Below are 22,675 nucleotides of genomic sequence, written 5' to 3'. Positions count from 1 at the left end.
TAATTCGAGCAAATCTCTGACATTTTAAGTGGGAGAGGTTCATATATAATATCGGTAGTATGACCTGTTTATACTAAGGAAATCATCAGCATTAAAATAAAAGGACAGGAGTTTCTCCTTAATGTTTCTCCTTAATGAGAATATTCCAGTTAAATACAAGTAAACAGGAACAAAGTGGTCTTATTTTAGAGCTTGTCAGTGCATATTTTTATATCATCAGGAATCAATTCTTGCACAGGAGCAGCCTCAGGTTGCTATTAATACAGTCACAAAACATCTGCCTAACCAAAATGCAGTGCACTCTGAAGACATGCACATGAGTACAAGCAGGACAAGCACTGGAAAGGTTATGGAAGGTAGAACAGCAAAGGGGGAAAGTGAAAATGAGCACATTTGGAGCAGGGAGTACTTCTCCTGCAGCGCTACTGTCCTTTCCAGAATCTGAATTACTGCCCAGCCTTGAGAGGGGACAAAAAGGGTGGAGAACATTAAAATCCCAGCATGATGTCTGCCAATGGGGAGCTGCAACAAGAGTATTTGACACACATGGAGTGTCACGTACACCTGCTCTTCTGAGGGCTGCAAATTCCATCATAAGGTCATGCATCTCACTTTCTGGCTCCATTCTTTTAGCCCAGAGAGGGAGAACCACTACGGGCTGCCTCGTGTTACACTGGATATTAATAGTGCTGTTAGCTGCCCAAACACTGTGGGGAAAAGCCCAGTTTATTTCTTTAAATGTATGAATGTATCTGTGCATTTCATAGTGATGTTCTTTATGCTGTAAGAAGAACATGTAAAAGAACATGTTGTACATACCAGGATAGTCAGGAGAGCAAGTTATTAAAACCAGGAGGGCTGGTTTTATTAAGATGAAATACCCTATGTTGACCGTCAAATGAAGGACGCAGTTACTTTACTGCCATACTTAAGATGAAGAGTTTGTAATATGCTGATATGTAAATGTTTGTGGTGCTAAGACAATTGCTGGTGTGTTTTGTTCCAGCTTCACAGACTGCAGCCATCCATTCCTACCAGTCAGCAGCAAGCTCCTACTCCTGTCAGGGTTAAAATCATGTTTACCTTTGAATTTGGTTGGAACAAGAACTGGCCCTGTGTGGAGCTGTGGGAAATAATTGACTGTGAGAGCTTTTACTTCACTCATCCTCTGAGCTGATTTGAACCAAATTATTCAGGTAATTGCAGCATATTTTACTTACAGTTTTACATTCTTAATTACCATGCAGGTTTCCAATATTAGGAATGATATGCATCTGGGGAAAGAGAAAAAGGCATAAGTGGTTTTCTGCAAGCTGTGTTCAGATCATACACACAGACCTCAAAAGTCACACAGCCACTCAAAAAAATAGAGTATGCATTCAGCTTTTGTGAATGCTGGTAGGTACTAGAGCAAACAGAAAAGATGCTCATTGTGTATCAGTCCACTTTCTATTGCTGAGGCTTGAAGGTGTAAATAGAAACTGAGAAAGTTGTCTCACGTTCCCCCAAAACTGATAATCTCTCTTCATCTCTTATTTTTTGCCTCTTGTTCATTTATGGCTTGTCTTCTGAATGTCCTTTCTTCAGTAATTTCCATTGCCTGCTTTTATGCCACTTGGCAAACCCCAAGGTGATAAATTACTGACTCTTCAGTAGAGAGTAGAGATTACCTTGTGATGCTTTTATGGGATGCCTTATCTTTGCTTTTGCATGTACATGAAGGGGATCTGAAATGTGTTTGATGGGAAAGGGGAAGTGGCAGAACCATTTGTAAACTCCAGTTTAAAATCTGTCAGTGAAACCTGCATTCCTTTTGGCTTTGTGGTCACTTCCTTTTTATGAGTGAATCAGGATTATACCCCATCGTTATGTGGAATTCTGCTACTTGAAGTTTCCCCCACTGTAATCTCTGATCCCATCACCAAGATGAGTGATTGTAGTCTCACAGCAGCTTGCAGAGATTTATAGACCTCATTTTGCTGCTTAAGAAGCTGAGGCTCAAAAAGGCCATATCATTGATTGGTTCAACTTACAAAGTAAGAATGGAGCAAAACTGAGTTAAATTGGGATCACCCAAGTCCTGTATTAACTCTTTTACCTTAAAGCTGTTCTGTTGTCGTGCCTGTTAAACGTCTTTTCTGTATGACCATTTAGAAGAGAACCACCCTATGAATATGGAAAACCATAAGATCTACTGAACGATCTCAGGGAAGAAGTATCCAGAAATATTATTATCATTTGGATAAGATTAAAAACTTGAGCTTTTTATAGTCATCAGTAGAGGCTGATAGCCAGAATAACTGGCTGGTATTGCTGTGCAGGTATATTCTTATATTTCCTAGCCACCTCTCTGAAAAATTCAGTGTTGGGATTGGGAAACTGTATATTTGGGGAAAGAATGGGTAATGGCATGGTCATAGTGAAAAGTTTGGTGAAGTACATGGAAGAAGGAAACACTCCCAAGCTTTCCAGGATTTTGAACTTCAGAATTAAAAAGCCAAACCAAACCAGAGAAAAAAATCCAAAAACTGCTGTAACTTCAGGTTTATGGGACAAGCACTTCAGCACACACCTCAGTTAGACATAGATCTACAGGGTTCTGCAAACTAGGGTGAAAAGGGAGCAAAGGGGACATATTCTACAGTCACCGGTCATTCCATTCATAACAAAGAAAGGGAGTTTTTTCAGGATGATCTAGATCTGTTTCTATGAAAATAGGAATATGACAGACATCACGTGTTAGCACTGTTGCTGTAGTTCTGCAAATCCAGCTGAAGAAACAAAGGGTCAGGAAGAGCAACCCCTACAAACCCCACCATGCATTTTATCACTCCTCACACCAATGCAGTTATGTGCTGGGGCATACTCCAATGCACAATGGAATCACCTAACTTTCTGAGGAGTTTATCATAGTTTTCAGCCTGAATCATTCAGCAGGTTGATTTTGCATGGGAAAATGGGCAGGGGCTGGTGATTCTTACACCTCCTTTTGCTACTACAGCCAACAGACAATGGGCTGTGGTATGGGGATAGCAGTGCTATGTCCAGTGTGTCCCTGGATGAGGCTGGCTTGGTATGTAAGACCAGGAGAAGCTCAGGCAGTGCCATATCACAGAGGGGCTACTTATATTTATGTCATTATCCGTAGGGCAAAATAAGTACAAAGTAATGAATCATAGGATTCCAAAATAAGTACAAAGTAATGAATCACAGGATCCCAGAATCCCAGAACAGTTTGGTGTCTTGGTTTGAAAACAAACCAGTGGGAGATCACAAGTCAAGATTGAAATTAAAAATAAGTGAAATAATACAAGGAAAAGCACTGACAAAGTCAGATACAACCTAACACCCTGTTAGGGTGGTAGTAGCAGCCCAACTGAAGTAGTCCAGTTGAAGCGGTGATCCTGTGAAGGTCTGGTCTCCAGCTGAAGATCCAGTAGTAGCTCTCGTCCTCTGGGAACCCAGTAGACAGGGCTAGCTCAGGCAGTTCCAAGGCCAGGTTATATCCAGGTGGGAACACCTGGCTCCTCCCTCCTGGGCAGAGCATCTCACAATGGGATAAGTCCATGAGTCACACGGTGGGTCCCTGATGGCCCATTGTCTGTCATCCGGGGTGGGTCATTAGCAGCTGGTAACAGCTGACGGATGGCCCATTGCCTGTCATTTGGAGTGGGTCATTAGCAGGTGATAGCAGCTAACTGCCCACAGCTGGTGGTAATAGAATACTTAACTACATCTATATTGCAACCTAGGACATTTGGGTTGGAAGGGACTGTAAAGTTCCTCTTGTTCCACCCCCTGCCATGGGTAGGGACACCTTCCACTGGACAAGGTTGCTCCAAGCTTTGTCCAGCCTGGCCTTGGATGAAGGGGGTGGGTGCAGAGCAACCTTGTTATTCACTAAATCCCTCAGTGAAATGGGACAGATGTTGAAACATTACGAGGTAGATTTAAAACTTTAATTGAAGAAAGTGCTTCTTTAAATGGCATGTCATCCCAATGTAATTTCTGGAATTTATTTCCAGAGGAGGTGCTGGAGGCTGATTTGAAATGGGATTAACAGAATTTCATGGATGCCAGGTACATAATAGCTACTACAGGGAAGTCAGATATGTATCCTCTTACTTGGATCATTAGGAGGGACCACAGGAAGTAGCTCATGGGCTTGCCTGAAACAGCATTTTCTGTTGTCCGTTGTCTGTGAGATGGACCAGTGCCATAAGGGCACTATATAAAGAGGCCTGGGGTTCCTAAATATGTATCTCAGATATTTGGATTTACTTTAGCTTTCAGTGGTAAGTACCTGATAATCTGTGGACAGACTACTGTGAGCATAAACACCAGATAAAACACTGTCAGGTGCATTGGGAAGCAAACAGCCAGGCACAACCATAACCATTTCAAATATGTACTGAAGAGGAGTTTACTCTTTCAAGGCCCAGCATTTTATGTATCAAATAGAATTTGTGCCTAAAAGAGACACCCAGCATTCCTGCTCTGGTTTCCTGAGTATTTTTGAGGTGTGGAAAGGAGCAATTTTGTGAGGACGTGCAGAGATCTCTGGAGACTGACTTTTCAGGGGAGTGGTACAGCTGTTCCATTGAGCCTTTATTATCTCTCCTGAAGATGCCTGCAGGTAGGCTGGGTGCAGCTGGGGTTTTGGCATTTTTTTGTGGACCAACATACTCCTCTTTCTGTTAAACCCTCAAGATACAGCAAAGATTAACATTGAATCTGTCACCTACAAGTGACCCAATCTACTGCCAACACAGTACTCATGACAGCAAATTAGGTATTTGCGGGACAAAGAACCCCCATTTAAAGATACGAGGGGTGACAGCTTGTATAATTTTTAAAATCTGGGCTCAGATTCCTTTCTGGCCCAGTATGTTTGCTGTATATTGATTTTACTGGAGTTATATAAGGCCTAAACCCAGCCCTTTGTCACCAAAAGCAGCACAGCTGTTTCCAGGACCATGAGTCATGTGTGTGACTTCTCTTTTTAACTTCCCACTGGCTTTTTAAAAATACACTTTCAATCAGATTTGCTTTTTAACACCGAAGAGAAACAGCAATGAGTTTTCCCAAGAACTGGAGATTTGGGCAAAACATTAAGTTTTCATATGCTAAGAAGGCTATGCTCAGAAGTTGTGTTAATCTCTGGTATTGACATGATGTTACACAATATGGGAGATGTATATCTGATTATATGCATCTAAAATTCAGGTTGAAAGTACTAGAATTGTCTTATTCAAGCAATAGTGAAACAAATTATTGTTAGCAGCAGAGGGAAAAAATGAGGAACTCAGGCAACACTCCCACTTTTTCGGAAATGTGTTCATTTATAGTCAATTAAATATTAAAGCCTATGAAAGTGGGTAAGCTGAAAAAATAATAAACGCAGGTACAGGGTGCAACTGAAATTCTTTTTAAAGTACCTTGTGAAATCCCAGCTGGATCAGCAAAACCACCACTGATGACTAAACCCAGCTTTTCCTTGGCCTCGCTGTGGTGTTTCAGAGCTGTAACAACCTGGTCTCCGTGTACTTGCTTTTGAACCTTGTTTTGTTTTGCTCTGACTTCTGTCCCAGGGATCTAACCTGGGCTGGCTGTGCCTTCAAAGGGAACTCTCTGCTCTTCTGAAGTAACATCCTCTCATTCCTCTCCTGGGTCTCTGCCATGATCCCAAGAAGGAGAGGTTTGGCTCATGTGTGTTGTCCTGTTTGTGATCACAGCATCTCCTAGCTGAGCCAGACCTCTGCATTATACGCACAGAGTGTGGAGAATGCCTGGGAATTGCCCCAGGTCACCTGGCAATCCATGCCATGGCTGGGGAATTTCAGCAGTTAGTTTTAGGGATTGAAGTCCAGCATATTTACTGTCAGGCTTATCAAGTGAGGAATTTATGGCACCTCTCCTCACTCCAACTCGCTCTTATGGATTTGCAGAGGCCACTCTGTATTGGGTGGCTTCCAACATGTGGTTCCAGCACCCAGGTACTTGACTTGTCTCAAAGAGTAAGAGCACCCCAGTTTAGGGGAAATTCCTTCATGAAAAGGCTGGTCAAGTGTTGGTACAGGCTGCCCAGGGAAGTACTGGAGTCACTGTCCCTGGGAGAGTTCAAAACACTTCTGGATGTGGTGCCTGGGGACATGGGTTAGTGGTGGCCTTGTACTGAGGGAATGGTTGGACCTGATGATCTTAAAGGGATTTTCCAATCTGAAGGATTCTAAGTTCTGGGTCTCTGTGGGGTGGTGGCTTTACAGCAGTTTAGACTGGATTTGCTGAAGTCACATCACTGATTATATGATATACACATTTCATATCCTTTTATATTTATGTGATAAATAAAACAATAAAAGTTGATTTGTACCAATGCACCCAGAAACACACACAAGAACACAAATATAGTTTCTTTTTAATTCTCTGTATATATATATATATATACACACATACATACCCATGTGTCAAAATTCTATCCAAGCCCAAAAGCAGGACACTGTGTGAGTTATACAGAGACATAAATTAGTGCTTAGGTGGGAGGTATATCCAAGTTCCTTTCCTTGGAAATAACCCTGGGAGGAACCACAAGCACAAGTCAGGGCAGGATCAAGCCCTGGCTCTGCCTTTTATAAAGTAGTGCTGCTGCTTAGCAACTATTTTCTGCCTGGATGAAAGCAGAAACCTTGCAAATCATAAACAAATATGTAGGTCCAGGCAAAGGCCAAGTTAAATAAAGTATTCTTTACCCTAACTCTGTCTGCTCCTCTTTTTTCATGGTAAAAATTTCCATGAAGAATAAGAGGGAGTGTAGGATACAGAACCTAAAGGGGGGATTTTAAAAGAAATAAATAGGAAATAATGTGATGCAAAGGAAGAGTTCAGCCACTATGGGAAATAAATAAGACCTTCAGAGGAGATAAAAATAATTTAATTATGTCTTTTAGAGTTGCTTAAAAATTTTCCTTTTTTTTCCCTCCATGGGTGAAATTACAAACGTGTTATTTCTTCCATAAAACTGAATGTGGAATGGAGAGGCCAAGGATATATTTTGCAATATATCTATATTATATATTTATATATGTTTATTTAATAATAGATCTCTATAAAGATATATTTCAATATATTTATTTACAGGTATTTTTGTTCATGTTAGTCAGATGTTCTCATCTACTGAAATGTTATTAATGCCCAAGGATGAGCTTCAAACAAAGAGCCACAGCTAGGAGCTTGGAGAGCTCTTGTACTTGCTCACTGACATACCACGTGCTGCCTTGCAAATTGCTAAATGCCCAATTTCCAGAGATCTTTGTATCCCTAGAAATGCAGTTGGTTCCCAGACATCACATTTTCAAAGGAAAATCTAATGAAAAGAAAATGAGGTGCCTAAATCTCAGGGCAACTGGATGCTTAATTTATGAAGGTACTTTTGAAAATCACATTAGACATCTAACTGCCATCCCAGTGTGTCTGTAGGGTAAATCCCTATGGACTGATCTCTCTCTATGCATGTCTCCATATTTTTTGAGTGCAACATGCCTCATCATGGCCCAGTATCCATGTAGCATAAATTCTCCCCAGCTGATGAACAAGACAGGCGAGCCCCACTCTTTGCATATCCTGGTCTAGAAATTTTAGGGCAAAGAGACTGAACTCTGCCTTTTCCAACAAAAAAAGGCTGTGGATAACCTGCGAAAAAAAGGAGCCCCTTCAGAAGCACCTGAAGCTTTTCCTTTTGTTCAAGGCTTAAATACTTCCAAACACCAGTTATTAAGGATTTAATGGTAAATAAATAAACTGTGGATGCCAAAATTGTGGCTTAGCTTTGAAAATCCCATCAGTAGAATCACAGTATCCCAGACTGATTTGGGCTGGGAGGGATCTTAAATATCACCTCACCCAACTCCCCTGCCATGGGCAGGGACACCTTCCACTGTCCCAGGCTGCTCCAAGCGCTGTCCAACCTGGCCTTGGACACTTCCTGGGTTGGGTCAGCCACAGCTTAGTTTGCTGTACAATTCCAGTAACAGAAATGAAAAGAGAAATTGTCTCTTTCTTCCCCTTCTATGTGCTTCAGGGATGATTTCCCTTACGGTTTGATCACAGGTAACCAAGAATAGATGAGCCCAGTGATGTGAGGTGTCCAGACATCCTAATTCCCAAAGCAGGAGGAGCTGAGCAGAGCTGGCCTTGCAGAGATCCGTGAGCTGGAAGATTAGATCAGGTAACTGAATCCTCAGATTTTCCTGATGCTCTGACTCTGCCCATTCCCTGGAAGGTTTGTGTGTCTGATTACCTCTGCACAGCTTTGTTAATGCAAACTAAAGGCAACCGGGTTGCCTCCTCCAGCTACAGCAAAAAAAAAAAAAGGAAAAGGGAAACAGGAAAGGCAAATGGACAGGAATAAAATGGGAACTTTTTTGCAGAGAAGCTTTTGGAAATTGCTGAATCTGTAGGAGCTGGGTGACAATTTTCCTGTGAAACAGCAGGGAACAGAAAACATTTGGAATTTTAATATAATGACAGCACTTTTTAACTTCCACTGAGAACGTAGTGACTCACTCATATGTTTAAGGCATTTTTGCTGTAGAATATCCAGCCTTGCAACTGTCCTGCTCTGGCCCTGAGGGCTGCTCTTGTACAAACCCATGTTGGCATAGTCACTAATCTTGGGAGGGCTTTAAGCAAGGAAATGCTGTAAGCCGGAGGCAAGTCTGCAGAAAGCAGTCTGTGGACATGATGCCATCGGAAGGAATAAGCAAGATAAAAACACATCTATATTTGCTGTTTATCTTCCTGTTTGGAAGTCACAATACCAAATGTTGTAAAATCCTTGATGAATTTGTGCTGTTATTTTTAAGCCAGTTAAGCTGGTTTTGTGACTGAATATCAAGTGGGCTTTTATTAGAGGCAGTTCAGTGCCATCAGTTCTGTTGAGGAGACATGGAACACCACCGGATTTCAGGATGATGCTCCCGATACTACTGCCCTTAAAAGAGAAACTAAACTTCTAAAAAGTACCTTGTAAAAATAATTCTGGTTCAAACAGAGACATCTGTTTTCTGGGAAACATCTGTTCAGGGAGAAATCACACTGTTGTGTGAAAGGGAGGGAGGGTGTCTGGATTGCTGATGGTGACAGCAGCTTTAAGTTTCATAAGGCTTTCCATCATGAGATTGATGCTATCCTGGAGTCTGGAAAAGGCTGGTAAAAGACTTCTGGCTTACTGGAGGAGACTGTCACACAAATGCCTGTGGGAAGATGCTGCAGTCACTCAGGCACAGTAAGTCCTTCTCTAAGACAACTGATCCTTGACACAAGCAAACAGAGCAAACCTGAGGGTAACTATGCTCAGAATGAAAAAGGGAAATTGTATCAATTAACTTCGGCTGCATTTTCACTGATGTTTATCAGGGGAAATTATTCCCGGGTGAAAGAGAACATCAAGTACAGGGTGTTTAGGAAATCACCACTGAAGCTGAATATTTATGAAAATTTAATGGGGCTTGTAGATTATAACTGGTGTCTTTCAAGGCTGACTACCATGGGATACACAGGGAAGTCATGTGATGGGAAATGAAGTATACAGCCCCAGTCCATGTGAGCTGATGGAGGCCAGACAGTAAAATTTAATGTCAGCCTTCTTGTGTGTTATACTCTAATTGCAATTAGTAGCTCTGTGTACAGCAAGTCTCTTAGCAATTACCTTCTTCTGCTTGAGCTTTGGATCAGGAATGTAGCTCAGATATAACTGGTGAGCAGGAGGAGGTCTCCTAGGTTCAAAAGCAAGGTGAGGTAAAATCACACACCTCCTTTGTGGCAAACAACACAGAATCCCCGAATCACTCAGGTTGGAAAAGGCCTCCCAAATCATCCAATCTAATCTGTGACTGATCCCCAAGATGTCATCCAACCCAGAGCACTGAGTGCCATGTCCAATTGTTCCTTGGACACTTCCATGCTCATAAGCTCTTGTGCAAACATTTCCTGAGAACAAATATAAAAATAAACCATTGTCTTAAGCTGTAAAAGCATCAGAGTAGTAGGACCTTGACCTTCAGGGTAGTGACAGACCAAGGGGAGCCATCCATGACCACCAAACTCTGACTGAGCTGCTCTGCCTTGTGTGTGAGGGGCATTGCGCAGCCTGGTAGCTAAACTGCATGGAAGCTGCTTAACCTGAATCAGCTCACCCTTCCCAGGCAGAGCTTTGATGTTTAAATGCTCACCTACATGCTGTTTATCAGTAGGCCACAGTAGGCCACAGCCCAGCCAACCCAGGCTCAGACTGTGAAACCTGAATTTTATGCTGGGTTGGGAGGAAGAGCACGATCTTCCTCACATCTCAGGATCAATATCCTTCATTTAAACTTTACAAAGAGCTAATAAACCTTGCCCCATCTTTGCACGGAGTCAGGTATCAATTTGATCTCATGAGTGCTGACATCTCAGAGAAATGTGAAGTAACTTGCCTAGCTGAGCTGGGTCCCTGTTTTAATCAGTAGGTAATATCCTCAACATGAGAAGATGTTAATTTTAAATATTAACACTTCACTATATGAAACCTGTCTCCAGTTGAAAAAGGTTGTTTAATGAGGGAATAAATACAAGGAATCCCTTTGAAATGCAAAACTGTCTTTGGTTGTAGCAGAGTAAATATTAAAAGTGCTTCTGATTAATAAAACTCAGATGGTCCCTGCCCAAAACTGGTTGCACAGCAGCTGATGGGCTCAATACAACACAGACAAAATATAATGTAGAATAATAATCCATCAGATTCCTCCGGAAAGGTACTCTGGCCCCCTACTCCAATTCTGTTTGTCTCTTTACAAATGTCTTCTTATTTCTTTGTCTGTCCCTACCAGAAGACAAGCTGGTTTATGCTGGTGAATTAGTTTGGTTTGACAGTGACATCTTTCCTTGGGTTAGTGAAAAGTTATTTCTGTAATATTTCAAAGTTGAAATTCATATTTTAATGTGGTAGTAGTATTTGACATAAAGCAAGGTGCTAAAATAGGACCTGAAAATATCAGCTATTTTGAACAGTGCTTATGGAAAGGGATTATTCAGTTGCTTGCTTCATTCCAATATTTACTGTTTGAAATGTCACCACTGTGAGGTTTAACCACATCTCTCATAATTTAGATAATTTTACCTTTTCCAGGAATTGTTCTTATTACACAGTGATAACAAATAGTGGTACTTCTACAAACAGCCATTATCAAACAGCCATTATCTCTTTGCCTCCACAGATCATTTCCATTGAGCAAAATATATGGAGAATTTGCAAATAGAGGAATGTGGTTTCAGATGTTTCATGTTACCTCTTCCTTTGTCCCCCTTTATCTTTTCACAGTTCATTTGGGATCTTTGGTCACCTGGCAGCAGGCTGTGTCTAAAGAGCCCTGCCAGAAGCTCTGACAGTGGTGTTGGGCTGGCCACACTTCTCCTGGGAAGGGGGAAAGACAGAGCCCAGCTGGGGAGCACCAGTGCAGCCTTGGCTCCTCCACACACAACATCCACAGGCACAAAATTCATTACCAGCCTTATGCATGGGGGAGAATTCAGAGCACTTAGCTCTTGCTTCAGGGTTGGCTGAGATTGGGCTGGTGAGGGTTGGGCAGCAGCAAATCTTCCCTCATCACTGTACTCTCCACAACCTCCCAGCAATGTCACAGAATCATGGACTGGTTTGGGTGGGAAGGGACCTTAAAGATCATCCAGTGCCAACCCCTGCTGTGGGCAGGGACACCTTCCACTATCCCAGGCTGCTCCAAGCCCCAGTGTCCAGCCTGGTCTTGGACACTTGCAGGGATCCAGGGGCAGCACAGCTTCTCTGGGCAACCTGTGCCAAGGCCTCCCCACCCTCACAGGGAACAATTTTTTCCTAATATCCAATCTAAACCTACCTCATGCAGTTCAAAGTCATTACTCCTCATTCTATTGCTACCTGGCTCTATAAAATGCAGATATAAGTTCATCTGTAAAAATATATACAGCTGTAAAACCTGGTAGAAACCTTGAGTCATAATTTTGGCACTCACTTTCTCACCTCGAGAAAGTGGTAAATGCAGTATTTCAGATGGTGGCAGACAGACCAGACAGCAATTACACTCCACAGGATAAAAAACCTCACATTAGGTTCATGCTGGTGCTGGGGATTCAGTGGGAGACTGAATCTGACTCCAGTGGGCTGTAGACTGTAAATATAGAATATTGCATGACCTTAACTTTGCTTTTTAAAAGAGGCTGCTGATACTGAGACTCACATAAAGAAATACATAAATTTACTGTTCAACAGGTGGATAGATACCCTGTGGCAAACCTGTATTAGCGAAGTTGAATGTAATTAAGGTTACTTAATGCTGGGAAACTGAATATTTCTTGGGTTATTTTGTCATTCCTAATGTATTAATCAAATCCAACTCAGTTATGTTTCCTTACTCACTGTCTTTACCAACAGTGCCTCCTTTGCCCTGTCTTCTAAAATTGATATTTATATTCCATGCTTAATGTATTTTTTTTTAAATGAACAGCCTCAATGTTGAAATGAACATGGGATGTTTTTTTCTCTCTTTGTAGTTCCCAGTTATGGGCACTGTCCCACCAAAAAACAGCTGGGCTTTGACATCCAATACACTTTTTCAGTTGTAAAACCCGATCGATTAAACAGAGAAAGCATTTAACCTGGCTGGAGGCTCAGCAGCTTTATTTTCTCTAGTGGAGGTTACTCATTTTTAAGCACAATTACAGGTTGCCTAAAGTAGCTGTGGCTGCCCTTGGATCCCTGAAAATGTCCAAGGTGAGGCTGGATGGGGCTTGGAGCAGCCTGGGATAGTGGGAAGATGTCCCTGCCTGTGGCAGGAGAGTGGAAAGACATGAGCTTCCAACACAAACCACTCTATGATTCTATTTTCCAAAACTCCAGATTCTCCTTAAGTTTACACCTGTCTTTTTTTAAGTGTAAAAGGATTTAAAGCTTTTAGAGATGCTGCTTTAGCATTTAATCAGTGATGATTCTTCACATTTGAAGGCCAAACTCTGTTGCAGGGTTGATGTAGATACACAGTTATTATCCTGCTAGCGATGAATGCTGCTGAGTTTTAGATAAGAGGGAACCAGTGCAAGTCCATTTCACACCCACCAAGTGGTAACAGCTTCAGCCTGCTCCCTGCTGTGTGGAAACCTCCAGAAAGGGTTTCAGAGCTGACTACAAGAACCCCAAAATGCCCAGTCACACACAGACTAATTCAGCTTTTTCAGCTTCTGTCCGTCCCTCTGAAAGATCCAAGGGTGCCAAAGCATGCCAGAAACTTCAGGAAGTTGTATGCAGAGCACAGGAAGACCTCTGAACCTCTACTGAGGTGGGCAAGCCTGTTTTTCAGAGAACTCTTTGTCCCTACATGAAACACTGTTTGCAAAATATGAAAGCTGTAGCATATGAGTTTAAAAAGTGCAGGTGACAGTGGTGCTGCAGTGCCCTACAGGTGCTGAAACATGTTCCCCTCCAAGCAGAATCCAGAGCAAATCAGGGAGTCCCTAGGCTTGGAGTACTGCAGGTTGTGACTGCTAAGAAATCAAGGGCAGGAAACCCAGATGAGATCATAAATGCAAGTATGAAAGGAAAAAGATGAAAATGCTGAGCTGAATATATGTCCTTATGTTCATTAACACAGCAATGTCTGTCTTGTGAAACATCTCTATTTTGTGTGTTGGTTTTAACCTGAGGCTGTAACAGCTACTCTGGCTTTGCATCATTCATCAGAATTCATCTGAAAGCAGTTTTATCACTTCATCTCTGCTGACTTCACTGGAATTATGTCTTCATCTCACTCCTTCTTTCTGATAAGAGATTCCTGAATTTTCATTCTCTCTTTAAACACTGAAAGAGATACCATATTCTTTCTGCTCATATAAGCAGAGTCTGACCCTTCTAAGGTCAAATTCAGTTTTCATTAAGTCAACACAATGTTTTAAATTTATTTCTATGGGAACTGATCAGACTTTCATAGCACAGACTAAGTTTGGTATCACCTCATGGTATATACACTGTAAATTTTTGGGAGATGTCAAGCATTTGGGCAGTTTGAAAGGTGAAGTTAAACCAGATTTTGTAGATGGAGTAAGACCTTCTTACTCAAATTCCATTAAAAGCTTTCACATGAGAACAGCTCAGCTCCAAATGATATCCAGGACATTTCAAAAAGTTAATGAAACACAGTCAGATCTCATATGACACCATGGGAAAGGGGGAAAAAAAGGGAAGATAAAAAAGTTGTAAATATTTTCAAGACTGTTGGAGATGTAAGAAACATTAGCTGTTAGCACAGTCAGTGGGAGCATTCTTTGTAGTGAGCAAGTACTATTTTCTGGATGTGCTTCTCTGAAGGAATTCTGCCTCTACATCTCTCCAGGAAATATTGGATAGCTTATGAATCTACAAGGCAGCAGTAATTAATTGGAGACATTTAAAACCAAGAAATCCCTGGTGTGACATAAAGGTTATTCAATTTTTTTTTTTAAAAACCTTGGTAGGCTTTACATCCCTCTTGGGTGATGAAAATTATTCATGACACTACCTTTAGGAAACTGAGAGCTTGGATGAACATGTGAAAGTACCACTATCCTCCTGAGACCAAACTCATTAAGTATAACTTGAAAAATAAGCTACTATAGTGTGTAAAGAATGAGTGATGAAGCATTACTGAATGTGCAGAAGTATTTTCTGATCACTGACTACCATAAAAAGAATTACTTAAGTCACTATAGGTCCACTGAACGCATTGAAATATAAAGATTTAAGACTTCTGATTATGTCTTGGGGCATCATTTTTGGAACACTTTGGTTTTGCATGACGCATTTTGAAATCCATATCCATTTTTGTAATGACAGTGATGAAAAGATAACTAACACAGAGATTAAAAGATTTCAGAAGCAAGAAGGATGTTATGTAGTACACATAATTTAGTTCCCATGGTCAGAGGACTGAGGCATCTAATTATTAATGGCATTTTATGCTGATAAAACAGATCTGTGATAGGCTGAAGGGGTTAGATTCCAGGCCAGACAAAACCCATGAAAGCAGATTGGGTTACAAATCTGAGAGCTAAGTCAAAGCTATCTTATAGTGATGAAGCAATATAAACTTACTGTGTCTTTCTATCAGAGAAAAAGGATTCTGCCTTATTACTGCAACATTTTCTTTTTATTCCTTGAATGCATTCAGGAGATTACATTACAAAACAGCAAATTCTGAGTAAATCCAGGCATATTTTATACCCAAGGAGTATAAAGTGGCCTCTTTAGAAGGTCAAGTGACTTCACCTGAGGGTGAAGAGATCTAAAGGTCCTTTATCTTGGTGTCTCCTTCCCACAGAGGTCTCTGCACTTCCCTATGGCAGAGCAGGTCTTTTCTAAGCAGACAGTATGGGGTAATTGAATTAAGAGAACCTGTGATCAGCCGTGCTTCTATTTCTAAGTTCCAAAACTTGCAAGTACAGTATTTTTCTTGTTTCTTACCCTGTGCACACTAACGGAGCTGGGAGAGCTCGTGACTGTTATGACAGCACAGTTTAAGACAGGCATTTGTATTTGGAAAGACATGTTCACTTGTCCTGTGAAATTCCTCTAGAGATTGTTTAGGAATAATGAACCACAGCAAAACCAGTTCAGAAAGATATTTAACAGAAAAACATTGCCCACTGGGACACAATGAACTGGACAAAGGAGTTTGAAATTTAACTTGAACATTAAAGATATTTACCGAGTGACAAGGGCTCATAATGTTTTCAGTCCCAGGATAGTTAATCTGTAATGTAAATACTATCCATGTATTTGGGAAGTAGCAGATCTGATTGAGAAGTGTGTATCCAATAGTGAGTACTAGTCCTCTATTTACTCTGCTTTATTCAGCAGTAGCTGTCAAGCAAGTAATTATTTTCTGAAATAACATTTTTTCCATCTACAAAGGCCCATAATTTTTAGCTGGTTTGGAAATTCTTATACTGTATCGTGAAGATTTTTGTATTTTTGACTTGTAAAACAGTAGAAACAGAGATCAGCGCTAGTGCTACATCCTGGGGTTGCAGTGGGCAGACCTGCAGAATGCAATGATTTAATTCTATATTGCATTTGGTGGTAAAGAATCATTGTTTTGAAGGGTGACATTTTATTCTTTTAAACTATAAACTTGTCTGTTCATATTCTAGTTTGGAATGGGCCAAAACCCATATAATTTGGGCTGGCCAGCCAGTGATTTCTGTTCTATTCCAGACAGACAAGGATTTCTCCTCCCCAAAGTTTGAATGAAAAGGATAAGGATTGAAGAATTTGAAGACTGAACTCTTCCTCTCTCTCCACGGCCCCTCAATGTGCTTCTTACATCAAGGTCGTGGCTGACAGGCAGCTCTCAGTGAGTCCTGAGAAAGTCCTGCCCAGTTGTAGCCAGGCTGCCTCACTTGCAAAATCACAGGAAGGTTTGCGTTGGAGGGGACATTAAAGCCCATCCAGTGCCACCCCCTGCCATGGGCAGGGACACCTTCCACTATCCCAGGCTGCTCCAAGCCCCAGTGTCCAGCCTGGCCTTGGACACTTGCAGGGATCCAGGGGCAGCCACAGCTTCCCTGGGCACCCTGTACCAGGGCCTCCCCACCCTCACAGGGATCAATTCCTTCCCAATATCCCATCCATCCCTGCCCTCTGGCAGTGGGAAGCCATTCCCTGTGTCCTGTCCCTCCATCCTTTGTCCCCAGTCCCTCTCCAGCTCTCTTGGATCCCCTTTAGGCCCTGGAAAGGGTTCTAAGGTGGCCCTGGATCCTTCTGTTCTCCAGGTGAACACCCCAAGCTCTCCCACCCTGGCTCCAGAGCACAGAGGCTCCAGCCCTGGGATCAACTTTGTGGCCTCCTCTGGACTCATTCTAATAAGTCCACATCCTTCTTGTACTGGGATTAGACTTCACGGATTAGAACAATGACAATGTGAGTGGTACCTCAGCTGGTGCCTTGAAAAAACAGAAATGCAGTGGAGATTGTGTTTTGAAGAGGAAGGAGTCTGTTGTAGGAGGTTATTTAAGAAAACAAAGCATAAATCATAACACCTACTTGCATGGTAGGGGAGCAATATATTAAGTCATGCTATCATGGATAAACAAAGCAAGGAGGTGAAAATAGTAGGAGTGTCTGACTGACTAATGAGAGGTTTGGATACATGGACCAACTGGACTGTTCAGGAGCAATGAAAAGAGGTCTCAGAGCTGTTTATATTCCCTTGCTATCCCCAGTATGCAGAAAGTGCAAACAATAATAATGGGAAATGCAAACTGTGCTGCCAGATCTGTTCTTCATTTTTATTCTGCTTCATGTTTTCCACGGAGGGAATATCTTGAACTTTCCTGGGTGTGTCAACTTTAGTTTCTGTGATTTTTAACTATCCTTCCTAAAAACCATGACATCTCAGTAAATGGAGGTGAGCAAGATACAGGAGCATTAAAATGAAAATACCAGAGCTGAAGAGCAGTATAATTATCCCAATTACAAGGGATTTCTAGGCAGTCAGTGGGTGAGTAATAAAGGGAGCTGTATCAGATCTGACCGCATCCACCCCACCTACTGCTGGATTTTCATCTGCTTCAGATGTCTGGGTCACCTGGGCTTTCTGTGCAGGCTTACATCTACTGTGAGAGGTGTAAGCATGGAAATTTGATAGCCAGCACAGCTGCCTGTGAATGTGGGATCATTTCATGATCTTCTGCAATTAGGGAAAATCAAGTCATTAAAAAAAAAAAAAAAATACAAGCCCTAACACCCACATAGAAACTGCAAAGAAGGGAGCACCATAAACAAGCTGTCGAGTTAGAATATGAGACCCTGTCCCCCCTCCCCTCTGGCTTCATCCCAGGATTCTCTCTCCTTTGTTCTGCTGCAGCTCTGGCATATCTAGGCCAGCACTTCCTAATTACCAGGAAATGGAAACCAGTTGCTGAACAGTGTTAAAGGAAAATTCTCACATTTAAAGCCCATGTTGATTTAACAGCAGGAAAAAAAGCTCAGGAGACAGCAGGAAAAAAAAGAAGAACTTTAAGAAAACAAAAAAATAATTGCATTAATGGATAACTGGAGCTCAAGCTGAGTGCATTATATAATAGCACTTCCCAATCCAGCTGCCTTTCACCCCGTTACCTATACCTCTGAGCACAAGACACATTTATAGTTACGACACCTTGGAAACTTTCTAGACCACACCTTTCTTAGAAACCTTAGAAAGGTGTGGTCTGTTGTCAGAATTACATCAGGTCTTGAACTTGAATCCACAAGCAGTTGGAATCTGCCAGTAACTACAGCAGAGTGAAAGAAGTTCAGAAGCGTAAAAAAACGTGCTGAATGCTTACCCTAAATAATCAATTTTGTTTTCTTTTTTCAATATAATCATTTAGGTTGGAAAACACCCTTAGGGTCATTTTCAGGTTACTAAAAAGGATTTACATAACAGTTTGTTTGGAGAACTGGAAATTGATGAAGAGAAGGGGTCTGGCATACCATCAGCTGCTAACAGTATGCAGAACATGTGTCTAAAAGGAAGAATTCCCAATGCTTCAGGCAAAGCCATAGAGGACAGGAAGGTGTTTGGAAGCCAGCAGGGTGCATGTGACCGGCAGTGGAATGCAGCCTCCCACAAACTGGCCACCAGCTCAGATCTGGGCAGCCAGGGTCAGATATTACCGCTGCCAACAAAGCTGGAATTCACCTGGCCATGACATTGTTAGATGGACATTTGATAAGTTAAGGCATATGTTTAATTTCACCTGCTCTGGTGGAAGGTGTGGTGGGGGTGGGGGGTGGAATGAGATGACCTTCAAGGTCCTTTCCAAGCTGACAGATTCAGCCCAAAGACATGAGTTAGCATCATTTGGCTCATGTCTGCTTTCTGAGGTGCTTGTCAAATTAGGAAACACACTGAAAAAAGTTTTCTTCCTAAAGCAACTTTCAAAAAGATTTAAAATTTAAAAATACCAGTATATTCAAATTTTCTAAAGCGGAAAAAAATCCCCAAGTAGTCTACATAAGTTATTGTAGTGCTAGTTTTATCAGTATATTTGCAATAAATCCATGGGCTTATATATAGAAACAGAACTGTGTTAAGCATTCTGTGAGGAAAAGGCTATTTTAGTCTGCTCATCCACTGAGCAGATAAAGCAGACTGTTATGTCAGCCTTGACAACAACTCAGTATTCCTGAAGAAAAGGGTTTTCTATCTATTCCCCATATGGAGGTAGAACATGTGATGCAGCCTTAAGCTGTTTCCTTTGAATGCAGAGCTCTGGATTCCTGCAATAAAGCCATGGATGGAAAGGCCTGTTGTTAACTTGACAAAACAAGGAACCTGGCACTGTTTAATCACAGCACATTTCACGGATTAAATTTGCAGTTCTCCAGCAGTACCTGCAGTGGGACATGGAGTAACCATGCATTTTAATTTATCTGGGTTTTTTTTGCTGGGGACCCTTAAAAAGGGCTTTAGGTGACTGTGAGTAGCTGGTTAGTACAGAGCATGTGGGACTCATCAGCCCAAGCAGACCCTGGGGCCGTGAGACTCTTGGAAACCTTATGGGGTGAGAAAGGACAGAGGTCTGGGGAAGTGTTTAAATCAAACAGTATTTGCTGAGTCCACTGGAATTTTTTGAGCAGAAGGGGATGGTGTGCTGTGCTGCCGTGGAGCTTTGCCAGCTATTCCAGGCACAGGGATTTTCCAGACAGGGGCTTGTGATTTGGAGTGCAGAATTCCTGTTACCTTTCTGCTAGCATCCATTAAATCAGTATATAAAGGTCAGGCTGGTGGGTTTAGTGGAGAAGACATCAGGTGTCTCTTGTCTTCTCCAGAACTTCCACTTATGAGGTCCAGCTGAGAGGAACAGGCTTTAACTCTCCTCAGTGCAGGAATAGCTCTGCTGCTGCTTTTTCTTTATCCCTGTCCTCTCTGCAGGGGAGGGACCTGCTCTGTGAAGCTTTTCTCCTTCCTTTCTGCCAGAGGCTGCCTGATGAGGAGGCTGCAGCACGGGGGAAGAGCTTTTCTTCATGGTCCAAGGCTGCTGTGTGCCTCTTTGTCCCTGTCCTTACCTCTCTGTGAAGACAGGCAGTGTGCAGCCCATGTGCACCTGCTGGGCCAGGGGAACTCTCCTGCTGTTTTAACTGAAGAGCAGAGGGGAAAATATTCATCAAAGCAAAAAGTAAACCAGACTGGTGGAAAGTATGGGGATCATTACAGGTCACAACAGGACCAAGAATCTTAGTTGCTACATGTTCTACTCAGAGCTTTGTGTTTGGTCAGAGTAATAGACATTTATATTTAAATTGAAGGAGAGACAATAACCAGAGGTATTTAGCATGGGCAAGTGTACATGTCAGGGCTTAAATTCACTGAAGGATGTGAGTAAAAGAATTGAGGCCTCCCTTCTTTTGACCATGAGTACTACCTTACTAATAGTGGGGCACAGGTTTGCACAAGATGTTCTGAGGAAGAGCAGAGGTAATCACTGACATAATGCAAAATTATGCTGCCATGAGTGGATTTTTTTAAAATTAACTGTCTTTAGGGGATAAGAATCATGGCTATAATTTTGAAAGCAAGTAAAGATATTATACATAATTAAGGTAAATCTGGTCAACCTCAGGAGCACAGCAGAGAGGAACAAGGGCTGGGAACTGAATCTGAGGAGATGGGGCATTTCCAGAAAAGGATGATCATCCTAAAAGAGAATGGTCTTCTCATTGCCACTTTGGAGAAATCCTAAATATTAGATCCCCATGAATCACTCAGTTGGTCAACACTTTTATCAGACATAACTATTGCCACCAAGGCTTGAGCTGGCTGTCTGCAGTGAGATACAGCATAACCACACATTTTAATTTACCCGTGACTTTCTTGGCTGGCTGAGGACCACTAAAAAGGGTTTCAGGTAGAAGTGATGAAATAACTGATGGAGCACCAATTCTTGTGATTATTTACAATGTGATTTTTTGCTACTGTTCAGTTTTTATTTATAGTCTTACAGTATTTAATGGACATGGGGAATTCAGTGGCAGGAGGTACAGTGAAACTCACATTCCCACATGGCCCTGCATCTTTGTCTGAGCACAATGCCAGTGTTTTTAAACTGATCTAGAGTGGAAATCCTTCGCCTGGCTGCCCTGATGCTGGGTACATGATTCCCTTCCTGGGATCAGGTTGCAGTAGCTTCAGTCAAACCAGGTTTCTTGCTGCAGGTGGGTGGAGACAGGTAGTGCTGCAGTGCCACTGCTGTACCCAGGACAGTGGGAACTCTGTGTGTGTAAATTGGAGGGCACACTGAAACCCCAATTTTCCCTTTCAGTTTATACTTTCACTTTTAGGAAATCGAGGTCAGTCAGATGAGTGGAAGGGCAATGGTAGTGACTCATGATTTCTATGCCTCATGCAGACACCGCAGACATCCCATAATGTGTGAATCAGCTTAAACTGGGCCTCCTGAGGCACTGAACATCAGTCATCAGCCCTGCTTTGCTGTGCTGGGACCCTAGTACTTTTATAGATATTTACATATATTATAATATGTATTAATCATGAATATAATTATACATTATGGTGGGACGCTGGCACAGGGTGCCCAGAGAAGTTGTGGCTGCCCCTGGATCCCTGGAAGTGTCCGAGGCCAGGCTGGACACTGGGGCTTGGAGCAGCCTGGGATAGTGGAAGGTGTCCCTGCCCATGGCAGGGGGTGGAATGGGATGGGCCTTAAGGTCCCTTCCAACCTAAACCATTCTATAATTCCACGTTCCTATGATTATTTGGAATAGAGAAACAGGAGGAAAAAAGTCAGTCAATTAAAAGTACAAAACAAGCTTTGGTGTAATGTGAAAATGGGTAATAAAAGCTGTCTTAGCACACTAAACCTTCCCCCCATTTCTAATTGCATTTTGCATATCTTTTTATCTTCCAGTAACCCTGTTCAATTGAATAAATTCTGGAGCCATAATTTGTAGAAGTGGATTGAAAAGTTGTGTTTATTAATCTTCTGCTCTGTGTAAGGAATGAGAAGCCAGAGCCCAGGTGTGCAGTGTGGAAGAAAAGTGGTCCAGATAAAGTAGGGCATATGGAAAAGAGGGAATGCACCAATTGTATAAACATATGGAGGAGTAGGAGAGCACTTTGGAAATTATATACACAGAGAAATATAAATATAAGCCAAGCCCTAACACTGGAGGCTGGTCCTGCCAGCTGCAGCCTTCCTAAGGTTTCCATTAGACCGACATGTTTCCGCCTGCTTCATTTTTGGGTAGAACTCCTGCACAACCTGTTGCTGCTTGAAGACTAATCTTAGAAAACCTGAGCAAAAATTCCTTTGCTGCCTCTTGAAAGCACTGCAGGAAAGTACAATAAAACAGAATAAATATACACATCTGTTGTAAAAACACTTTGGTTATACTCCTTAAAATGCTAATGCAAAAAGTAAAAATCTAGCTGACAGAAAAGATAAAATTGGAACTATGAATGGCTCCTTTGGGATCCCAGCCATAACCAGAGAAGGCTTCTATTTTCTTTTGAAATTGTTCATTCACTACCTGGAAATGTTTATTAAAAACCTTCTTCCTGCAAACATCTAAACATATTAATTTCATACTTGTGAATAGTTGTTAAACTTT

The 22,675-nt window shown here is 41.9% G+C and overlaps 1 long non-coding RNA gene across 1 annotated transcript in view; it reads left to right on the top strand.

The window, feature by feature from the left end:
* The window catches only part of LOC146434231 (uncharacterized), a 28,819-nt gene extending 6,475 nt beyond the window's left edge, over positions 1-22,344 (top strand). Inside the window, exons 3-6 of the long non-coding RNA XR_014853872.1 lie at positions 1,007-1,196; positions 8,107-8,224; positions 9,161-9,283; positions 21,973-22,344. This is a non-coding gene — a long non-coding RNA (uncharacterized LOC146434231). The remainder of the gene's footprint in view (positions 1-1,006; positions 1,197-8,106; positions 8,225-9,160; positions 9,284-21,972) is intronic.
* Positions 22,345-22,675: the final 331 nt, after the last annotated feature.

Source organism: Lichenostomus cassidix, chromosome 8, assembly GCF_008360975.1.
Source record: "Lichenostomus cassidix isolate B80296 chromosome 8, HeHo_3.0, whole genome shotgun sequence".
NCBI lineage: Eukaryota > Metazoa > Chordata > Aves > Passeriformes > Meliphagidae > Lichenostomus > Lichenostomus cassidix.
The sequence above is the reverse complement of the archived record's forward strand: the minus strand, read 5'-3'. Positions and strand labels throughout refer to the sequence as shown.